General features: G+C 46.2%; 1 protein-coding gene across 10 annotated transcripts in view; it reads right to left on the reverse strand.

The window, feature by feature from the left end:
* Positions 1-18,798, reverse strand: part of TSPAN4 (tetraspanin 4) — a 525,920-nt gene that overhangs the window by 112,731 nt on the left and 394,391 nt on the right. Inside the window, exon 1 of one of the 10 annotated variants that reach the window (XM_081011600.1) lies at positions 13,949-13,976. The exons of the other annotated variants lie outside the window; for them this stretch is intronic. The gene's annotated coding sequence lies outside the window, so the exon portion shown is untranslated. Of the gene's footprint in view, positions 1-13,948; positions 13,977-18,798 lie in introns of those variants that run through there. 10 annotated transcript variants of the gene reach the window in all.

An 18,798-nucleotide genomic window follows, 5' to 3' on the forward strand; every position in this document is an offset into this window, starting at 1 on the left:
TCCCCTCTTCCCAGCAAAGGAGGTGGCTCCATGCTGTTGGCAGCTACTCTCTCGCACTCCTTAGCAAGAGGCAGAAGGAGGAGACCACCCAGGGTGCCTCCCGTGAGTGCCCTGAGGCCACTACCCACAGCCTGAGAGCCTCAGGTTTGGGGGGTGCAATGCTGGCAACCCATGCTATACCACTGCTGTGCACCTAAATCCCCAATTGTGTGCACAGTGCATTTCCTTGGTACTGAAGTCACTGAGGCAGCTACTGCTAGCACAAAGCTTACGTATGCACCAAAGATCACACATGTGTCACAAAGCTGTTGGGTCAGAGATATTAAGCTGTTTTTTTTTTTTTTTTAAGATGCTTTTTAAAAGCTATCTTGCTTCCTGATTCAGAAATGAATTCTCATTTGCTCAATTACATTTATGCAAACATTAATTTCCAGGAGCCAAGACACTATTTAGTGACAAGGAACTCTGTAGTAAGAATGAAATATGTCAGAGATGGCTGCCAAGAGGGACATAGCAATATATTGTATGCTAGCCATTTTATGATTCCCACTTCTGTTGCTCCTCTCTCTCTCTTGCTCCCTCAGTTTGAATAAGCTTTAAAGGTTATTTTGGTACGGGACTTCCGGGGTGGCGCCATTGGTAATGGCGGATTCCCTCTGACTCGGAGGGACCGGCTCTGCGGGAATCGGGTCTGTACCGCTACGGCGAAGCGGGGACCCTTCAAAAATCACAGGCGGGTGAAGCCTGTGAACGTGGGACTCGGCGGGCACCTTTCGCGCCCCCCCAATTCGCAAAGGGACCCAATTACGGGCTCCGGAGCAAAGCGGGGTGAGTGGCGCGGTGCTGTGAGTCAACTGCTTCTTCCGCGGAGCGGAGCCGCACAGCCGTTACCGGAGAGCGCTGCCTTCTTCCTATGACAATTCGACTACAAAAGCAACTACCCGTGAGTAGGACAAATTGGAGAGGAAAAAAGGAAAGGAAAAAAAAAGGCTTAATTTGGCACCGAAGCGGGAAGGCATAAACAGGAAGTCCGCCTTCCGTTTCTTGTAAATAGATTAAAGCAAAGAAGCTGTAAGCTAAAAACCTGGAAAGTCAATCGGGAAGGACTATAATCCAAACGTCAAAATAAGTGATTTCCCTCCTTGGCTGCAGGAGAGGAGGGGGGAAAGGTTTGAACTATATTTTCCTGCAAAAGAGAGGGAAGGAAGTAAGAATCCACTGCTTAAAACCTGGGAACGGGCTGCCAACGGACAATAAGACTGCCATATTGTGAAATGCGCTGTTTGTGACAGAGTACTTTTTGACAGCTAGCTCTGCAAAGGAGATACATTGTTTCTGGTTGTCTCCTCCTGATCTTAAAGTGACTGAGAAGTAACTGAAATTGAAATTGTTGCTTATTTGGTGAAATGGGGGCTTAAAAAGAGTTACTTTTTAAAGCAACAAGTTTTGACTGTTACAGGGTCCCCCTAGAGGAAATCTTCGAAATTGTTACAACAATTGGGCCAGGGGAATTTTCCACTTCAAAACAAATTATAGCTGTGGGATTGACCTTGGGTTCCAGCTAAAGTGTTATGGCAGATGGAAAAGAAAAGGTAGATTTGTTCCAAGACAAAACAACGAGATCTGGGAAATCCTGGCTGCAGCGAAGAGCATCAACATCTGGCCCTTCTGCACCATCAGCGGCTGCAACTATACAATCTAAGCCAAAAGCTATGGCATCTGAGGATGTTTTAGCACTTGCACTAGGCAAAATAAATGAATCGCTGGAAAAATTAAGTAAACAAGTGGCTGAAGCTTCAACTAAAATTGATCAAAACACTATAAGTATTAACAATCTGGGACAAAAGGTGAACACTAATACAGAAACAATAGAGAAATTGTTACAGGAATCTACTTCGACCCGACAGATCGCTGAAGAAGCCAAGGAAAAAGCAGTTGCTGTAGAGGAAAAGATACCAGTCATACACAGGCAACTTGAGGATCACAGGTCGATGCTTTCTATGATTGAATTGAAGGAGAAACAAACGAACTTGAGGATCAGGGCTGTGCCTGAACTAGAGAAGGACAGTCTGACTGACTTTCTTACGCAGGAATTTGCAGACTCTGGGGACTTGGAGAAGGAAGAATTTAAGATAGTGAGTGCTTTTAGGCTTGGAAGAGGGGGGAAGAAGAGTAGGGTGAGAGACTGCTTGATTACCCTCCGAACAAAAGAGGAGAGAGAAAATTTTGAGCCTGCACTTTCAGAAGACTTTGGAAATACATCAGTCAAGAGTGGAGATCTTGAAAGATATTCCGAAATACCTTTTGGATCTTAGGTCCAACTACGGTGACTTGGTTGCCCTGTTGAGAAGCAACAGAATCATTTTTAGGTGGGAATTCCCCCAAGGTCTATCTTTTAGCCTTAAAGGAAGAAAGATAAAAGTAAGATCAGTGGACGATAAAGAAAGATTTTTGAAAGACCACAGAGAAGACTTGCGGAAAGAATCTGGAGAAGAGTTAAGTGCATTGGATAGAGAACCGACAGACAGAAGACCAAAACAAAAAGCATCGGACAAAGGACTATTAAAAAGAGGAATACTAGATATAGCTACATTACCCTTTGGACTGGACTGCTCAGAGAAAGTGACAATAACACCACTGACAGAACAAGAACAAACACTTGGTGCAGTTGGAGGAAAAGCAGAGTAATTACATCATGGCTTTGCAACTTTTAAGCTGGAATACTAATGGTTTGAACTCCCCTCAGAAAAGGAAAAGAGTCTTTCATATATTAAAAAAGGAACAATTGGACTTGATTTGCCTACAGGAAACACATGTGGTAAGAAAAGTATTGATTAACAAAAGACTGGGTCAAGAGTTTATTTCATCGGATAAAGTTAAAAAAAGGGGAGTAGTGATCTACGCAAAGGAAAGCCTATCACCGAAATTTATATTTAAAGATGACCAAGGAAGATTCGTGGCAATTGAAATTCAACTACAAGGAGAGAAATTCTTGATAGTAGGAGTTTACGCACCAAACGAGGGGAAATCAGATTTTTTAAAAAAGTTGCATGAGACTCTGATGGACTATTTGGATTACAATGTGATCATGATGGGGGACATGAATGGAGTGGTATCCACAAATATGGACAAGGCACAGAGACAGGTAGTTACTAAGGACGGTAGGCTACCGAAAACCTTCTTTGAGATGACTGACAATTTGGATTTAGTTGATATTTGGAGAACAAAGAACCCCTTGGGCAGAGAGGGGACTTTCTTTTCTGAAGCCAAAATGACATGGACAAGAATTGACCAAATTTGGGTAACTAGAGGACTGGCTCCAAAGACAAGAAAAGTGGAAATTTGCCCTAAAACCTGCTCTGACCATAATGCTGTAAAGATGGAGATGAAACTAACACCAATTGGCTCCTTCAGATGGAGGATGAATGACACCTTGTTTAGGGATGAAGAAGTGATCAAGAAGGCCCAAAAAACCTTGAGAGATTATTTTGAGATTAATATGAATACTACTGTTGAAAAAAGAGTAATCTGGGACGCAAGTAAAGCGGTCATGAGAGGGTTCCTGATACAACAGAATGCAATAAAGAAGAGAACCCAAAATGAGAAGAAAGATAAAATTTTGGAGAAAATAAAGGAAGGTGAGAAGAAATTGAGAGCAAAACCAAAGTCGCAAGAGATTCTGAGAGAAATAAAGTTACATCAAGTACAATATATGAAAATGATGAATCAGGAAATAGAATGGAAAATTAAACAGATGAGACAAAAGACTTTTGAGTCGGCTAATAAATGTGGGAAATTGCTGGCCTGGCAAATGAAAAAAAGACAAAAACTTAATACTGTCACAAACTTGGAAGTGGAAGGAAAGAATATACAGAACCCAGTGGAGATTAGAAATTGTTTCCAGAGGTACTTTAAACAATTATATACATAAGGGCTTTTTATATCGGTCCTAGAGGTACTTTTAAACATGATTAGAAGGGACCAATTGGTTAAGGGTATACAAGTCGGAACTAAACAGTATAAATTGAAAGCATTTGCAGATGACTTAGTATTGACATTACAGGAGCCAGAATCTAGTACTAAAAGAGTAATAGAACTGATTCAAGAATTTGGTCAGGTTGCAGGATTTAAGTTGAATAAGTTAAAAACTAAGGTTTTAGAGAAAAATTTAACAGCGATTGAGAGAGAGAGGTTTCAGAAGGAGACAGGATTAACACTGGTTAAGAAAGTGAAATATTTGGGGGTTAACATGACTGCTAAAAATGTGAATTTATTTAAGGATAACTATGAAAAATGTTGGACTGAAGTGAAAAAAGGTTTAGAAATATGGTCAAATTTGAAGCTTTCACTGCTAGGCCGTATCGCTGTGATAAAGATTCGTATTGCCAAGTGTCAGGGGTTCAGGAGCAGAGGCACAGGAAAGGGAGGAAATAGAGAGCGAGGGGGAGGAGTCCGAAGGTAATGTTAGCGATGACAGCGGTCCGAGGTCTCTGAGTCTTTCCAGCGAATCGGAAGATTCACAGAAAGGGGCTCCCATGGTCAGAGCAAGGGGGGTGCCGAGGGGGACACCCCAGGAAGAAGGGGCCAGAGGGGACTCAGAGAGAAGCAGTTGGAAATCAGGACCAGCGTCCACACCAGAGTGCAGTAGGGGGGAGGAGTCCCAGGCATCGGGATCAGGCGGCGCACTGCCAGTGGGAGGACATGAGTCAGGATTGGCCACGCCTCCATCGGGGAGCGAGGAAACGGTCGAGAGGAAGGTTGAAGGCTGGGCGCGCGCGCCAAGTTCAAATGTACAGGAGGGCGGGGCAGTTGGCAGCCCGGATAGGGAGCCAGGTCCCAAAGCCCGCCGAAAAGACGGGGAGGAGTCAGGGGGGTCAACGTCAGCGTCAGAAGAATCCAGGAAGGAAGGGACCCCGGGGGGTAGCAGGACCCAGAGGAGAAAGGAGAGACGGAAGAGGTGGAGTAAGGCTAGAATCTTAAACTGGTGTACAGGGGGCGGAGACTCAGATGGAGCTTCGCCGATCTAACCATGAGACGTAGAGTTGCACGCAGCAGCTTGAGAATGGAAACTGTAACTCAATAAAGACTTTTGTTTAATGATCGCTGGCTAGCGTGATCCTCTGTGAGCTAGGATCTGGAAGCAGCTCTGACAGTAAGCTCCATCTCTTAAATTGTGGGCATCTACGGCCTCGCGGAGAGGAGAGAAAGCGGGTGCCTACTAGCGAGCTCACGAACGGCAGACAATATGACGGCCGAACAGCAGATAGCGGAACTCAGAGAAGCAGTGTCACGACTGAATGCCGAGGCTCTTGCATCCAGGAAGAGAGAGGAGGACGCAGCTGCCGCCTACAGGGATCTCCAGGTCAGGTTGGAAGTGCTTACGAAGCAAGGGCAACTGACACCCAAACCGGAGGGGATTGGGTTGGGGAGACGAACAGGCGGTCTGGTCTCTCACTTCGATGGGAATTTGCAACAGTACCCCAACTTTAGAGCAGATGTAATGTGTGCACTGCAACTGCTGAACAAAGACTTTAGAGATGAGCAAGAGAAGGTGGGATTCATCATGTCCCATTTGCATGGAGATGCTAAAGCATGGCTGCGCAATTTGTGGAGAGATAAGGATCCGGCGCTCCAAAATGCGGATGCCTTTATTAAAGCGATGGATGGGTGCTTTTTATCAAGCATTGACGTGGATCTTGCTCGGCAGCAGATACATGGACTGAAGCAAGGGAGGGCCAGCGTAAGGCAGTACCATGCCCGTTTTTTCGCTTTGGTCAGTGCTCTGGAATGGGACAGAGATTCGGCTCCTGTAAGAGACCTGTTTTGGGAGGGATTGCACGGCTCGGTTAAAGATGAAATTGCGAGGGGGGAGAGACCCCGGACCACGCAGGAGATCGTTCAGAGGGCGCTGGCGGTGGGGGTGCGGCTGGAAGAACGTCCGTGGAGCAGGGACGAAGGGCGTGGAGGGCGCGAACCAGCCAGGGGCTCCTCCTTCCTTCCCAGAGAAGCAGCGCGTGCGCAATCCACGCCTCCGCCAGGAGGAGGAGCGGAACCTATGGAGGTTGGAGGTGCAAGGGCTCAGTCAGCAGCCAGAGCCCTAGCACCGGCAGCAGTGAAAGCGAAGCCTCCTAGAGGGAACAGGAAGTGTTACATCTGCGATGATCCACAGCATATGGCGAAAGAGTGTCCCCAGAGGCTCCACAAGCACACTGCAGCCTCAGCAATGGTAACTGCAGCAACGCAGCAAGGAGAACCACAGCAGGGAAACGACGGAGTCTGGCTGGAGAAAGAGGCACTGGGGCCCAGCCAGACGTGTCAGTGAAGCAGTCCCCAGAGATTTTACAGCCCATGGACCCCCTCCCGCCCAAACCAGTAGTGAGGCTCACCGCGTCGCTCCAGCTGCCCAATGGAATCACCATGGACGTGCCAATCACCATTGACTCCGGAAGCAATGCGGACTTTATAGGGCAGGACTTTGTCGACCGGCACGCTATACAGTTGCTGCCTGCCACGCTGCCCCTGCAGGTTGTCACGGTGGATGGCAGGGAGCTGCTAGGGGGGCAAGTGGTGAAGCAGACGCCACCAATGGTGATGCGACTTGGGAATCACAGGGAAATCATCAGCTTCAATGTCACTCAACTATCGGACACGCCCATTGTATTGGGCATGAGTTGGCTGGACAAGCACAGCCCGACGCTGGCTTGGTACCAGAGGCAGCTGACCTTCGGCTCTTCCTTTTGCGCTGAACACTGCATCGTGCCCCGGCAGGAAGGAGAGGAAGAGGAGTCACAGCTGCAGCTAGGCACGCTGCAAGCGGTTCCCCACAAGTACGCAGAATTTTTGGAGGTTTTCTGCAAGAAGGAGGCAGACAGGCTACCCCCCCACAGACCATATGACTGCAAAATTGACCTGCTGCCGGGGGCGGCGCTGCCCAAAGGGAAGCTGTATTCCATGTCTGAGGACGAACTGCAGGAACTCAAAGAGTTCATAGATCATAATTTGGAGCGCGGTTTCATCCGAGAGTCCAAGGCAGCGGGGGGCAGTCCGGTATTCTTTGTTAAGAAGCGGGACACGCCCCAAAAAAGACTTGTAGTGGACTATCGCATTTTGAACAGTGTGACCAAGCCATCGGACTTCCCCATGCCCCGAATCGACGACCTCCTCGCAAAGGTACGGAAGGGCAGCGTGTTCACCAAGTTGGACCTGCGAGGGGCGTACAACCTCATTCGCATGCGGGAAGGAGATGAGTGGAAGACAGCCATGTTCACGCCCCTGGGCACCTACGAATATAGAGTTATGCCTTTTGGATTGCAAAATGGTTCCCACGTTTTTCAAGCTTTCATGCATCACGTGTTGGCGGGGCTCCTCTACAAGACGTGCGTCTGTTTCTTGGATGACATCCTGATCTTTTCGGAATCGCAGCAGGAGCATGACAGACACGTCAAGGAAGTGCTGAGCAGGCTACAGCAACATAGGCTTTACGCCAAGCTGGAGAAGTGCCAATTCGACGTGACCGAGGTGGATTTCCTGGGCTACAAGTTGTCTGACAAGGGGCTCGCCATGGACAGCGCCAAGGTTCGAGCAGTGTTGGATTGGAAAAGCCCACGCAACCGGAAGGAGGTCCAACGGTTTGTCGGCTTCGCGAACTTCTATCGCAAGTTTATCAAAGGCTTTGCCATGCAGACAGCGGCCATCACGGACACGCTCAGCTCCAAGAAAAAGAAGTTCATCTGGACAGAGCAGGCGGAGCAGTCCTTTCAGGCACTCAAGCGTCTCTTCGCGTCGGAAGAGCAGCTGCTTCATGTCAACCCCAGCAGGCCGATGAGGGTGGAGACAGACGCTTCGGACAGAGCCGTGGGAGCAGTCCTGCTGCAGAAAGACCCGCAGGGGGCTTGGAGGCCGGGAGCGTTTTACTCCAGGAAGCTCAGCAAGTCTGAACAGAACTACACCATCTGGGACAGGGAGTTGCTGGCCATTCATGCAGCATTCAAAGCGTGGAGGCACTTCCTGATCGGCGCCAAGCACACGGTGCAGGTCTGCACGGACCACAAGAATCTGGAGCACTGGCGCACGGCACAGTTCCTGAACCAGAGGCAGATACGTTGGGCTGAGTTCTTTGCGAACTTCGACTTCCGAATAGAGTATGTCCCGGGGGACACCAACATCATGGCGGATGCTCTCTCCCGTAAGCCACAGTATCTGGAGGAGGCAACGCCAGCGGCCGCCATGCACATCTTCGCACCGACAGTGTGGGCGTGCGCTGCTGCAACAGTTGACCTGGAGGCGGTGCGACGAGCGTTGCAGGATGACTCCTTCGCGCAAGCAAAGATGGCAGAGGTGCGCAAGGGCACGGCAGCGACCGACGAGTTCCAGCTGCGAGATGGATTGCTCATCCGTAAAGGGGCCATCTACGTGCCGGGAGACGAACTTCGCGCCAAGGTACTGCAGCAGCTGCACGACGCGCCCACTGCCGGGCACTTTGGCAAGGAGAAGACGGTGGAATTAGTCGCCAGAGACTTCTGGTGGCCCGGAATGAGAGGGGAAGTCGCGGACTACGTGGCGAGGTGTGACACCTGCCAGAGGGCCAAACCAGTGCACAGACCGCCGGCCGGACTGCTGGAACCGCTGCAAACTCCGTTCGAACCATGGGAGAGAGTGGCCCTGGACTTTGTCACGGATCTGCCCAGCTCGAGGGGCAAGACGGCAGTGCTAGTGGTGGTGGACATGTTCACCAAAATGGCCCACTTCATTCCGTGCGCAAAGGTGGCCACAGCGGAACAGACCGCCAAACTGTTCATAGACCACGTGTTCAGGGTTCACGGTCTGCCACGGTCTATCCTGTCTGACCGGGGGCGACAGTTCATCTCGAACTTCTGGCAGAAGCTGATGGGTTTCCTGAACGTCAAGATCAACCTAGCGTCGGCAAGACACCCGCAGACCAACGGACAAGCGGAGCGAGTCAACGCCATCATGCAGCAGTACCTGAGATGCTACGCAAATCAGCAGCCGGCAACATGGGTGGACTACCTGCCGCTCGCTGAGTTCGCCTACAACAACACGAAGCACGTGTCCACGGGGGTGACACCGTTCTTCGCCAACAACGGGAGGCATCCCAGAACCTTCCCGGGATTAGAGAGACTGGGGGAGGAGCCACAGGCAGCGGAAGCCTTAGCGTCAGAGTTGCAGGAGGTTCACGAACAGCTTCGGAGGCAGTTAGAACTAGCAAAGCACGCATACAAACTGCAGGCTGACAAGCACAGAAGGGTTGGGGAAGACATACAGGTGGGAGACTGGGTTTGGTTAGCAGCCCAGGCGGTGCCGGCCAGATCGTTAGCGAAGAAGAAGCTCGGACATAAGCAGCTAGGCCCTTACCAAGTCGAGGCACAGGTCAATCCAGTGGCCTTCCGGTTGACACTTCCGGAGGGATCCAGAATGCACCCAGTGTTCCATAGATCAGTGCTCACGCCCTACAAAGCACCTCACAGATTTCAGGAGCCGGGCACGGCACCAGACCCGCTCAGGGAGACGCCCCCAAGGAGGGGGTCGCCAAGGGGGGAACCCATCAACGAGGTCACAGAGATTTTAGACTCGAGATGGGGGGAAGAGGGTGTAGAATATTTTCTCGCCAGAGAAGGTACCCCGGCCAGCGCCAACAGTTGGGTGCCGGACTATGCCTTGGACGAGCCTCTTCTCAAGGACGAGTTTCATGCCCTTTTCCCACACAGGCCCATGCCAGCCGAGTATTTCGACGACTGGCTTTTCACACCCACATTTTCAGCCAGCACATTCCAGGGGTTCACCTCGGACGAGGAACCGGCACTAGAAACACGTTCCCCGGAGGGATCACCCTCGGGGTCGGCCTCAGACCGTTCCTATTGGTGGGACGATCGACCAGAGGAGCAGTGGCGCAGGAAGTGGCTGGGGGGTCCTTGGCAGGCAACGTCCCCGGAGGAGACCGGGGGAGAGACGGACATGGACGTGTTGGGGGAGGACCTTGGGTTCGAGCACGGCGGCAAAGAGATGGAAGCAGAGGAAATCGAGGTCGGCGAGAGCACGGAGGACGAGCCGGACTTATCCGGCTGGATGCACGCCACGGGGGACGAACTGTATCCGGCACTCACCCCCACAACGACGGAGCACCCAGTACCCACACCTGAAGGAGGGGAGGGGGGAAGGGGGGGCTTCGAGGGGGGGATGGATGTCAGGGGTTCAGGAGCAGAGGCACAGGAAAGGGAGGAAATAGAGAGCGAGGGGGAGGAGTCCGAAGGTAATGTTAGCGATGACAGCGGTCCGAGGTCTCTGAGTCTTTCCAGCGAATCGGAAGATTCACAGAAAGGGGCTCCCATGGTCAGAGCAAGGGGGGTGCCGAGGGGGACACCCCAGGAAGAAGGGGCCAGAGGGGACTCAGAGAGAAGCAGTTGGAAATCAGGACCAGCGTCCACACCAGAGTGCAGTAGGGGGGAGGAGTCCCAGGCATCGGGATCAGGCGGCGCACTGCCAGTGGGAGGACATGAGTCAGGATTGGCCACGCCTCCATCGGGGAGCGAGGAAACGGTCGAGAGGAAGGTTGAAGGCTGGGCGCGCGCGCCAAGTTCAAATGTACAGGAGGGCGGGGCAGTTGGCAGCCCGGATAGGGAGCCAGGTCCCAAAGCCCGCCGAAAAGACGGGGAGGAGTCAGGGGGGTCAACGTCAGCGTCAGAAGAATCCAGGAAGGAAGGGACCCCGGGGGGTAGCAGGACCCAGAGGAGAAAGGAGAGACGGAAGAGGTGGAGTAAGGCTAGAATCTTAAACTGGTGTACAGGGGGCGGAGACTCAGATGGAGCTTCGCCGATCTAACCATGAGACGTAGAGTTGCACGCAGCAGCTTGAGAATGGAAACTGTAACTCAATAAAGACTTTTGTTTAATGATCGCTGGCTAGCGTGATCCTCTGTGAGCTAGGATCTGGAAGCAGCTCTGACACCAAGAATGTTGTTTTTGTTTCAAACACTGCAAATTGTGGACAAAATGGACTGTTTCAAGAAGTGGCAGAGAGACATTTCCAGATTTGTCTGGCAGGGCAAGAAGCCCAGAATAAAATTCAAAATACTAACGGATGCAAAAGAAAGAGATGGATTTGCCCTGCCAGACCTTAAACTTTACTATGAATCAGCCGCATTTTGTTGGCTGAGAGAACGGCTGCTTCTTGAAAACACAGACATTTTGGACTTAGAAGGTTTTAACAATGTATTTTGGTGGCATGCATATTTGTGGTATGATAAGGTCAAAGCACATAAAGCATTTAAAAACCACATTGTCAGGAAAGCGCTGTTTAATGTTTGGATAAGATATAAGGATTTATTAGAAAACAAAACTCCAAGGTGGCTGTCACCAATGGAAGCGAAAGCCTTGAGAAAGCTCAATATGGAGGTCAAATGGCCGAAATATTGGGAAATTTTGGAACAAGATGGAGATAGACTGAAATTGCAGAGCTTTGAAAAACTAAAAAACAAAGTGCGAGACTGGCTTCATTATTTTCAGATAATGGAGGCATTTAAATTGGACAAGAAAATTGGCTTCCAGGTGGAAAAATCAAAATTAGAAACAGAACTCTTAGAACCCAAAACTAAGAATTTGTCAAGAATGTATAACTTGCTGCTGAAATGGAACACTCAGGATGAAACGGTAAAATCTGCTATGATTAAATGGGCACAAGATGTTGGACATAACATTATGATGGCTGACTGGGAACAGTTATGGACCACAGGTATGAAGTTCACGGCATGTAATGCCTTAAGAGAGAATATTATGAAAATGATATACAGGTGGTACATGACACCAGTCAAGCTTGCAAAAATTTATCATTTGCCCGATAATAAATGTTGGAAATGTAAAGAAACTGAGGGTACATTCTTTCACCTTTGGTGGACGTGCCCAAGGATTAAGGCTTTCTGGGAGATGATCTATAATGAAATGAAAAAGGTATTTAAATATACCTTCCTGAAGAAACCAGAGGCCTTTCTCCTGGGCATAGTCGGCCAATTGGTGCCAAAGAAGGACAGAACTTTCTTTATGTATGCCACAACAGCAGCAAGAATTCTTATTGCAAAGTACTGGAAGACACAAGATCTACCCACCCTGGAAGAATGGCAGATGAAGGTGATGGACTATATGGAACTGGCGGAAATGACTGGCAGAATCCGAGACCAGGGAGAAGAGTCGGTGGAAGAAGAATGGAAGAAATTTAAAGACTATCTACAGAAATACTGTAAAATTAATGACTGCTAGAATGACGTTGGAATGAAGCTAAGGGGTTTTTAGCAGCAATGTTATAAGGAGTATGTAAAAATGGACTGTTAACAGATGAGAATATACAGTTATTATATATTAAGACAAAGGTTTAAGATAAAAACAAAGAGGGAAAGGATTTGCTGAATTAACTTACTGAACTGGAATACAAAAAAGGGGAGGTGTGAGGAGGTCAGGGAAACAAGTGAATGAAAGACAAGATATGGAAAGATCGATTTCTTTTTAATTGTTTGTATTTTTTCTTTGTATTGTGTATTTTCTTTTTTCCTTTTTCATTCTTTCATCTTTTTTTCCCCTTTTCTTATTATTACTAGTGTAACTTTTTCTTTTATTTCTGAAATTTTAATAAATATCTTATAAAAAAATAAAAATAAATAAAGGTTATTTTGGTACGAAGTGCATACCTAGAGTTACTGTGCAATTAAAATCTGTTTTAGTGACAGTTAAAAAGTAGTGTTCTTTTCCCCCATTGCATCACATTCCATTGAGATAGAAAGAAAAAAATCCTACAGTTTGCAACTCTTGGAAGGCATATAAAGATAATGCCTCCGCCATTCTCAGAGGGTCAAAGTAGCAGCAGAGTAAAGACTTTCCCCATAGTTAGAGCAACAACTCTCCTATATATGCAGAAGAAATACTGTTTTCAAGCACCTAAGGAGAAAAGGGTTATTTAGTCGGTCAAAACCAATTTGTAAGTAAAGATACAACAGAGGTTCACATACACTTCTGTTTGGGGGCTTCTAAAAGTAGAGTTAAACGTTCTCAATAGTCTTACATCTCTCTACTTTATTCTAGTTTCCAGTTACAGGGTTTCACCATTTTACTCTAGTTTCTTGTTCTCTCCCCCTCCTATGTATTCTGCATCAGAGAATAATTTGATGCGGAAAATGTGTTAGCTGTATCATATGAGTTTCACGATAACCTGTGGCTAAGGTAACAGGGAAAACTGGCTGGATTATGCGAGAAATGGAACTTATTTTCACAATTTAGTTGTTAAAAGATTTTTTAAATTTCCTATTCTGAAGTCAGTAAAGCTTTATATGATTGCTCAACAAATCTGTTCAGTATTAACAGATGTTCATATTTAATCACTCTGAAAGCATAGCTATATTACGGTTACTCAAAATACTTGCAAAATCTCTGCATCAGCCATAATAGGGCATTTTAGCTAATTCTTCCTGAATGTGTGTTGAGAAGGTCATCACTTCTCTATAACTTTTTAGCAGAATTAAGTTTTCAGTAAAAAGTAAGGTAAAGGTAAAGGGACCCCTGACCGTTAGGTCCAGTTGCAGATGACTCTGGGGTTGTGGCACTCATCTCACTTTATTGGCCGAGGGATCCAGTGTACAGCTTCTGGGTCATGTGGCCAGCATGACGAAGCCGCTTCTGGCGAACCAGAGAAGCACCGAAATTCCGTTTACCTTCCTGCTGGAGCAGTACCTATTTATCTACTTGCACTTCATGCTTTCGAACTGCTAGGTTGGCAGGAGCAAGGCCCGATCAACAGAAGCTCACCCCGTTGCGGGGATTCGAACCACCAACCTTCTGATCGGCAAGCCCTAGGCTCTGTGGTTTAGACCACAGTGTAAGAAGTACTTGAGTCAATAAAGACAGAAAGGCAGTATCAGATTATCTTAACAAGATTCTTATGATTCACTTACTGTGTTCCCTGGGCCGATGGAAGAGTGAAGCTATTGTTGATGACACCGTGAAAGTTCAGTTTGCCCATAAGGAATTGTGATGTCATTCCACTTTGAAAGGGATTCTTCCCATGATGAAGGGGTAAGGTGGTGTCCAACTTAGTGCTTTATTGATCACTGTATTGACACACCCTGCTGATGACTGCCTGCTACTCTGGAGGCACATCTGTTTTGCTTTTAGCCATATGGATTTGGTAACTTTGATCTGTGACTTAAAGTACAAATCAAAGAATACCAAATGGAAGAAACATCAAGCAGGAGAGCACCTGGCTCCTCACACATTAGCAGATCTCTAGCCCCAAAAGAAAGAGAGTAGAAAGCACAGCATCTAGTCAACTGCTTATGGAAGATACTTCAGGCTGATGCTGTGCCAAAATCTATCTTTAACTTTCTCAAAAGTGTTCTTCCTCTGCAAAGGATGCCTTCATTTTTCTGCCTCATTTCCAGGGCACTTAAAAATGTCAACATTGCAGGGGAGGCGATCTTAATTTTTCATTGTGAGATGGCCGAGGGTGGTGTGTGTGTGTGTGTTTCTTTTCAGTAAACATTTATCCCAGCATTCTGTAACCTCCCAGGCTGCCCACCCTTCCTGATCTGAAAAAGCCCTATGGAAGAAGCTAACTCATTATGCCTTGATTTCCCCTGGGCTTCAGTTAAGGAGCAGGCACCTAGGAAGGCTGCAGAGTGCAGACTACCAATGAGACCAACTGTAGAATGAAAGGGCATTTTGGCCACCTCAAAAGTAAGGCAAGATTGACAAGACCACATGCATGAGAATTTCACCAAAATTTTCTCTCCTCGATAAATTTTAATGTAATCCCCGCCCCCTCAATAAATTGACATAGAATGGCTGGGGCAAATGCAGGAGAAAATTTTGGCACAGCACTGCTTCATGCTGAACAGCACAAGGTTCCTCTCTATTTAGCTCCTTGGGCATTAGAAGAGTTCTGCAGCCCCAGAGGACAGCCAGCAAAAAGGGATGCCTATGGAAACTGTCGCTCTGGGGACATGCAAGTGTATGTGAACAGTAGTTTGTAGCCAGGAGGGGAAATGGTGTGAGCTTTCTTTAATCAGTTACTAAACAATAGGAAAGGAACAATTATACTGGAGAGGAATAGGCTGCAGTAGAACTATTACTCATAGTGAATCTAAGGTATAAGAAACTGGGTATGTAGACAGTAGTTAAAAGTAGTTGACGATTTGATAGGATCTGGTAGTCAAAAAAGAAGGATGTAAATCTAATAAATAATGAATGTAAACATAATAAATAATAAAATAATTCAAATGTTATGACCTATCTAGAATGAGACCCATTTGAATTCCAAAATCAGCATCCACATTTCATTTGGTTCCAGGGTGGGCTGGGGAAAGCAAGTTAGAAAGGATAATGTGCCTTCAAAAGTGTCAGGGATCAATCCTCTGTCAAAAAACAATTGCAGTTCAGCAAGGACACCAAACCTTTAGAATCTCAAACTGGACATTCTAAACAAAACACTTCTCAGTGTAATTTCAGCACATACATTTCTATGGCATTCCATCTACTTATACTTCCTTTCAAGACATGTAATTTGAAACCCACTTCACTGTATGAGTTTACTTTCAACTTCAATTATATTGCTCTGTAATTCTATCAAGTGTTATTCATACAACCCCCATTACAAAACAACCTATAAACTGCAAAATTGCTTTCCCTGGAGCGGGCTGGTTGCTTTCAGCGGTGCTACTTTAAGGTAAGTGACTTCTGAATTATTTCCACAGATTCTCATTGCCAGACAATTTGTACTATTTTCACAATTATGTGAGATGGGGACTGGCTATTATCCCTATTTTACAGATGGAGAACTGGACCTCTGACTAAAGGTCACACTACAGTTCTGTTGTACAACACAGCATTAAAACTGGAAGACCTATATCTTCAGCCATCATCATAAATACTTGAATGTCTTTTCTCAATTTATACATAGAAGTAAAGGGAGGCTTGTGTACATTCTATGCCAAATTAAGAAAAAAGCAAGTAAAATTTATATTCCAAACGTAAAAGTTTGCTTTCCTGAGATGAAGGAAAGGAAGTATGAAGGAAACCAGGGAACAAAGACTGCAGAGGATAAAGAGAATGGAGTGTAGTAATATTTTCTGGGTGTATAAGGAAAGAGGTGGAATGAGAAAACCAGAGATTTGGAACAGAGACGTCTATCTTCCTGCAGGGTAGGTTCAAGCATGGTCTTTTAGCCAGCAGCTTCAATGAATTGACTTCACCCCCAAAGGCGCACTCCTCCATTGTCTCCCAAGACAGACGGATGTCAACAACTGCACATCAAGTTGCCAGTCAGCACTCTAGTGGCAGCGTTTTGCACTAGATGCAATTTCTGCATAGTCTTCAAGGGCAGCCTTAGATAGAGTGCACTGCATTAGCTGAGACGGGAGATAATCAGAGCAGGCGAAATTGTGGTCAGGCTGCCTTGTTCCAGGAATGGCTGTAGCTGGCAAACTAGCTGTAGCTGGAAAATGGCATTTCTTGCCACTGACGCCACTTGGACCTCAAATGATAAAGACGGGTGAAGGAGCAGTGCCAGCCAACAAACCTGGTTTCTTATTGACACATATGAAACAGAGCTGGTGTAGCAACTTTGCAACTTTTTCAAATAACTAGTCATGAACAAAACAGTGGCTACTTTTGAAATGAATAAGGCTATCTTGATAGAAATATTAAGATTGATCCCCTTGATTCACACACCATTGGCTTTGCCACTGGAGTTCATTTTCTAAGTCTAGTGCCAACTGAAATATCGATCGAAACATAATTTCATGACAGCCGTCTTGGATTCCAATACACTAGCAGCTTACACTACCTGCCAGATTGATAACATGACTTTTTAGATGCATGTAGACCACCTCTAACTGAAGTACACATTTACTGCTCCTGGCGATGAATTAATTGATTTATGTATTCTGTGCAAACACACACCATATAATATTCAAGGCAGCTTCTGTATAATGTGAAATTTAAGAGACTATTCCAATCACTTTTTACCCTACTATTGGTTTAACCATGCCAGTTCTATTAGCAACTTCACATTCAACCATAATTTTGCATTTTGGTTGCTGACATTTATCTTTGTCATGTTGTATATTTCTGGGTAAATGGAACAATCTATAACCCTTCCTACAGTTGTTTTAAGACAAGTGTTGCTCCAGTCAATTTCCTCAGTTAAGTATCATCTTTCTACCTCCATTATGCATGCAAAGCTACTCTGCCTTTGCAAAGCTGCTCAGAGCCTTCTGCGTTATTTTAATTATTTTTGCTTTAGGGGAAAGAACATTGACTTGAAAATATGATAAGAACCCATTGCACACTTCATTTCAGCCATCTATGGAGCTATTAAGGACATTATGTTTCCATTTTCATAGGACAGAGCCCTATATTTTAAGCACAATGCAATAGCGGATTGTTAATCAAGGGTATATCAAAACTGGATTGCAGTTTTTATTAAAGAAGGATATCAAAACTATTGCAACCTGATTATGGTATCATGGTGTTTTGTTTTTAAAGGGTTGTTTCCTAATGTGCTGGAAGCTGCAAGTATAGGTTGTGATGGCCGCATTGCCTAGCCTACTGAATTAAGTAGCATGGTTCCACGTAACTTCACATAACTGCAATGCAACCATTTCATTCAAGGCACACTTTTAAAGTGGATGCAGAGCACGATCCAACAAGTATGCTCCAAAATATTCTCAATGTCGCATTGATTGATGACCTAATGCTGTTCTCATTCTCTATACTACTAGCTAAACTATAGTACTGTTGGGCTTAAATATTCAGTATGTCACAAAAGAGTAACAAGACACAACATGAGAAAACCCACGTTTGATTTTTTAATGGAGGTAAGAATTAATTCTATTATTCTATCCTATGCCTTTGAATCATCATCAGATGAAATAAGTTACACACCAAATAATATGGGTATCTGGCTATAAAGACCAGCTGCTGCTGTGGGTGAGTGAGTGCCAGCCTGAGCTTCCCTTCTTAGCTGGCACTTTCTACCTGCTCTCTCTTGTCTCATGGAAACCTTACATCTAAGTCGACTGCCTCTTCTTAGCTCAAGGCCCTGCATCTTTTCCTTCTGTTCCATTCATTCCTGCACCTCACTCAGGGCTTATCTGCACTTACCTATCCTCCACTCTTTCCATGCAGACATCCAGGCTTTAACACTCCATGTCCAAGCCGGTATGTGTTTGTATTGTTTGTCCTGTGGTCACCCGCTCTTTAAAGCTCAATCGGAGCAAACAGCAATCCGCAGAAAACACAGGGAAAGTGTCGGGCAGAAAGCAACAACGCATGCTCAGACAGGGAGCATTGAAAGAGTGGGGCAGAAAGTAAATGTGGATAAGCCCGGTCTGTTGTCCTCCTAGACAGTAGAAGTGCTGATTGTTGCCACATTTGTAATGCCATTTTGCCTAAATAATTTACAATAAGGTTGTGGTTTATGTCTATTAAGTCACAATGAAAATAGCATGCAACTGTTCTTTGCAATTGCCTGAATTTGCATCAAAACCTTGTGAACAGTTTATTTCAACTCTAGAAACTTTTTAATGCGTCTCAAGACAGTGTCAAGGAAAAGACTCAGGCTTATAAATAAAATATTGCGCTACAAAATGTCTGCGGCAGAATGCTTGTCAAAACTCTCCTTCAGGTCATTGTATAATTATAATCCTTCATCATAAATGGCAGCCCTCAACTCCTTTTACAAAGCGTTTGCTAGTCTAACCCCATTCTATCCTCTAGACTTCAGCAGGGATGGCCAACTGGAGAC

Source organism: Podarcis pityusensis, assembly GCF_964106645.2.
Source record: "Podarcis pityusensis genome assembly, chromosome: 1".
Taxonomy (NCBI): Eukaryota; Metazoa; Chordata; class Lepidosauria; order Squamata; family Lacertidae; genus Podarcis; species Podarcis pityusensis.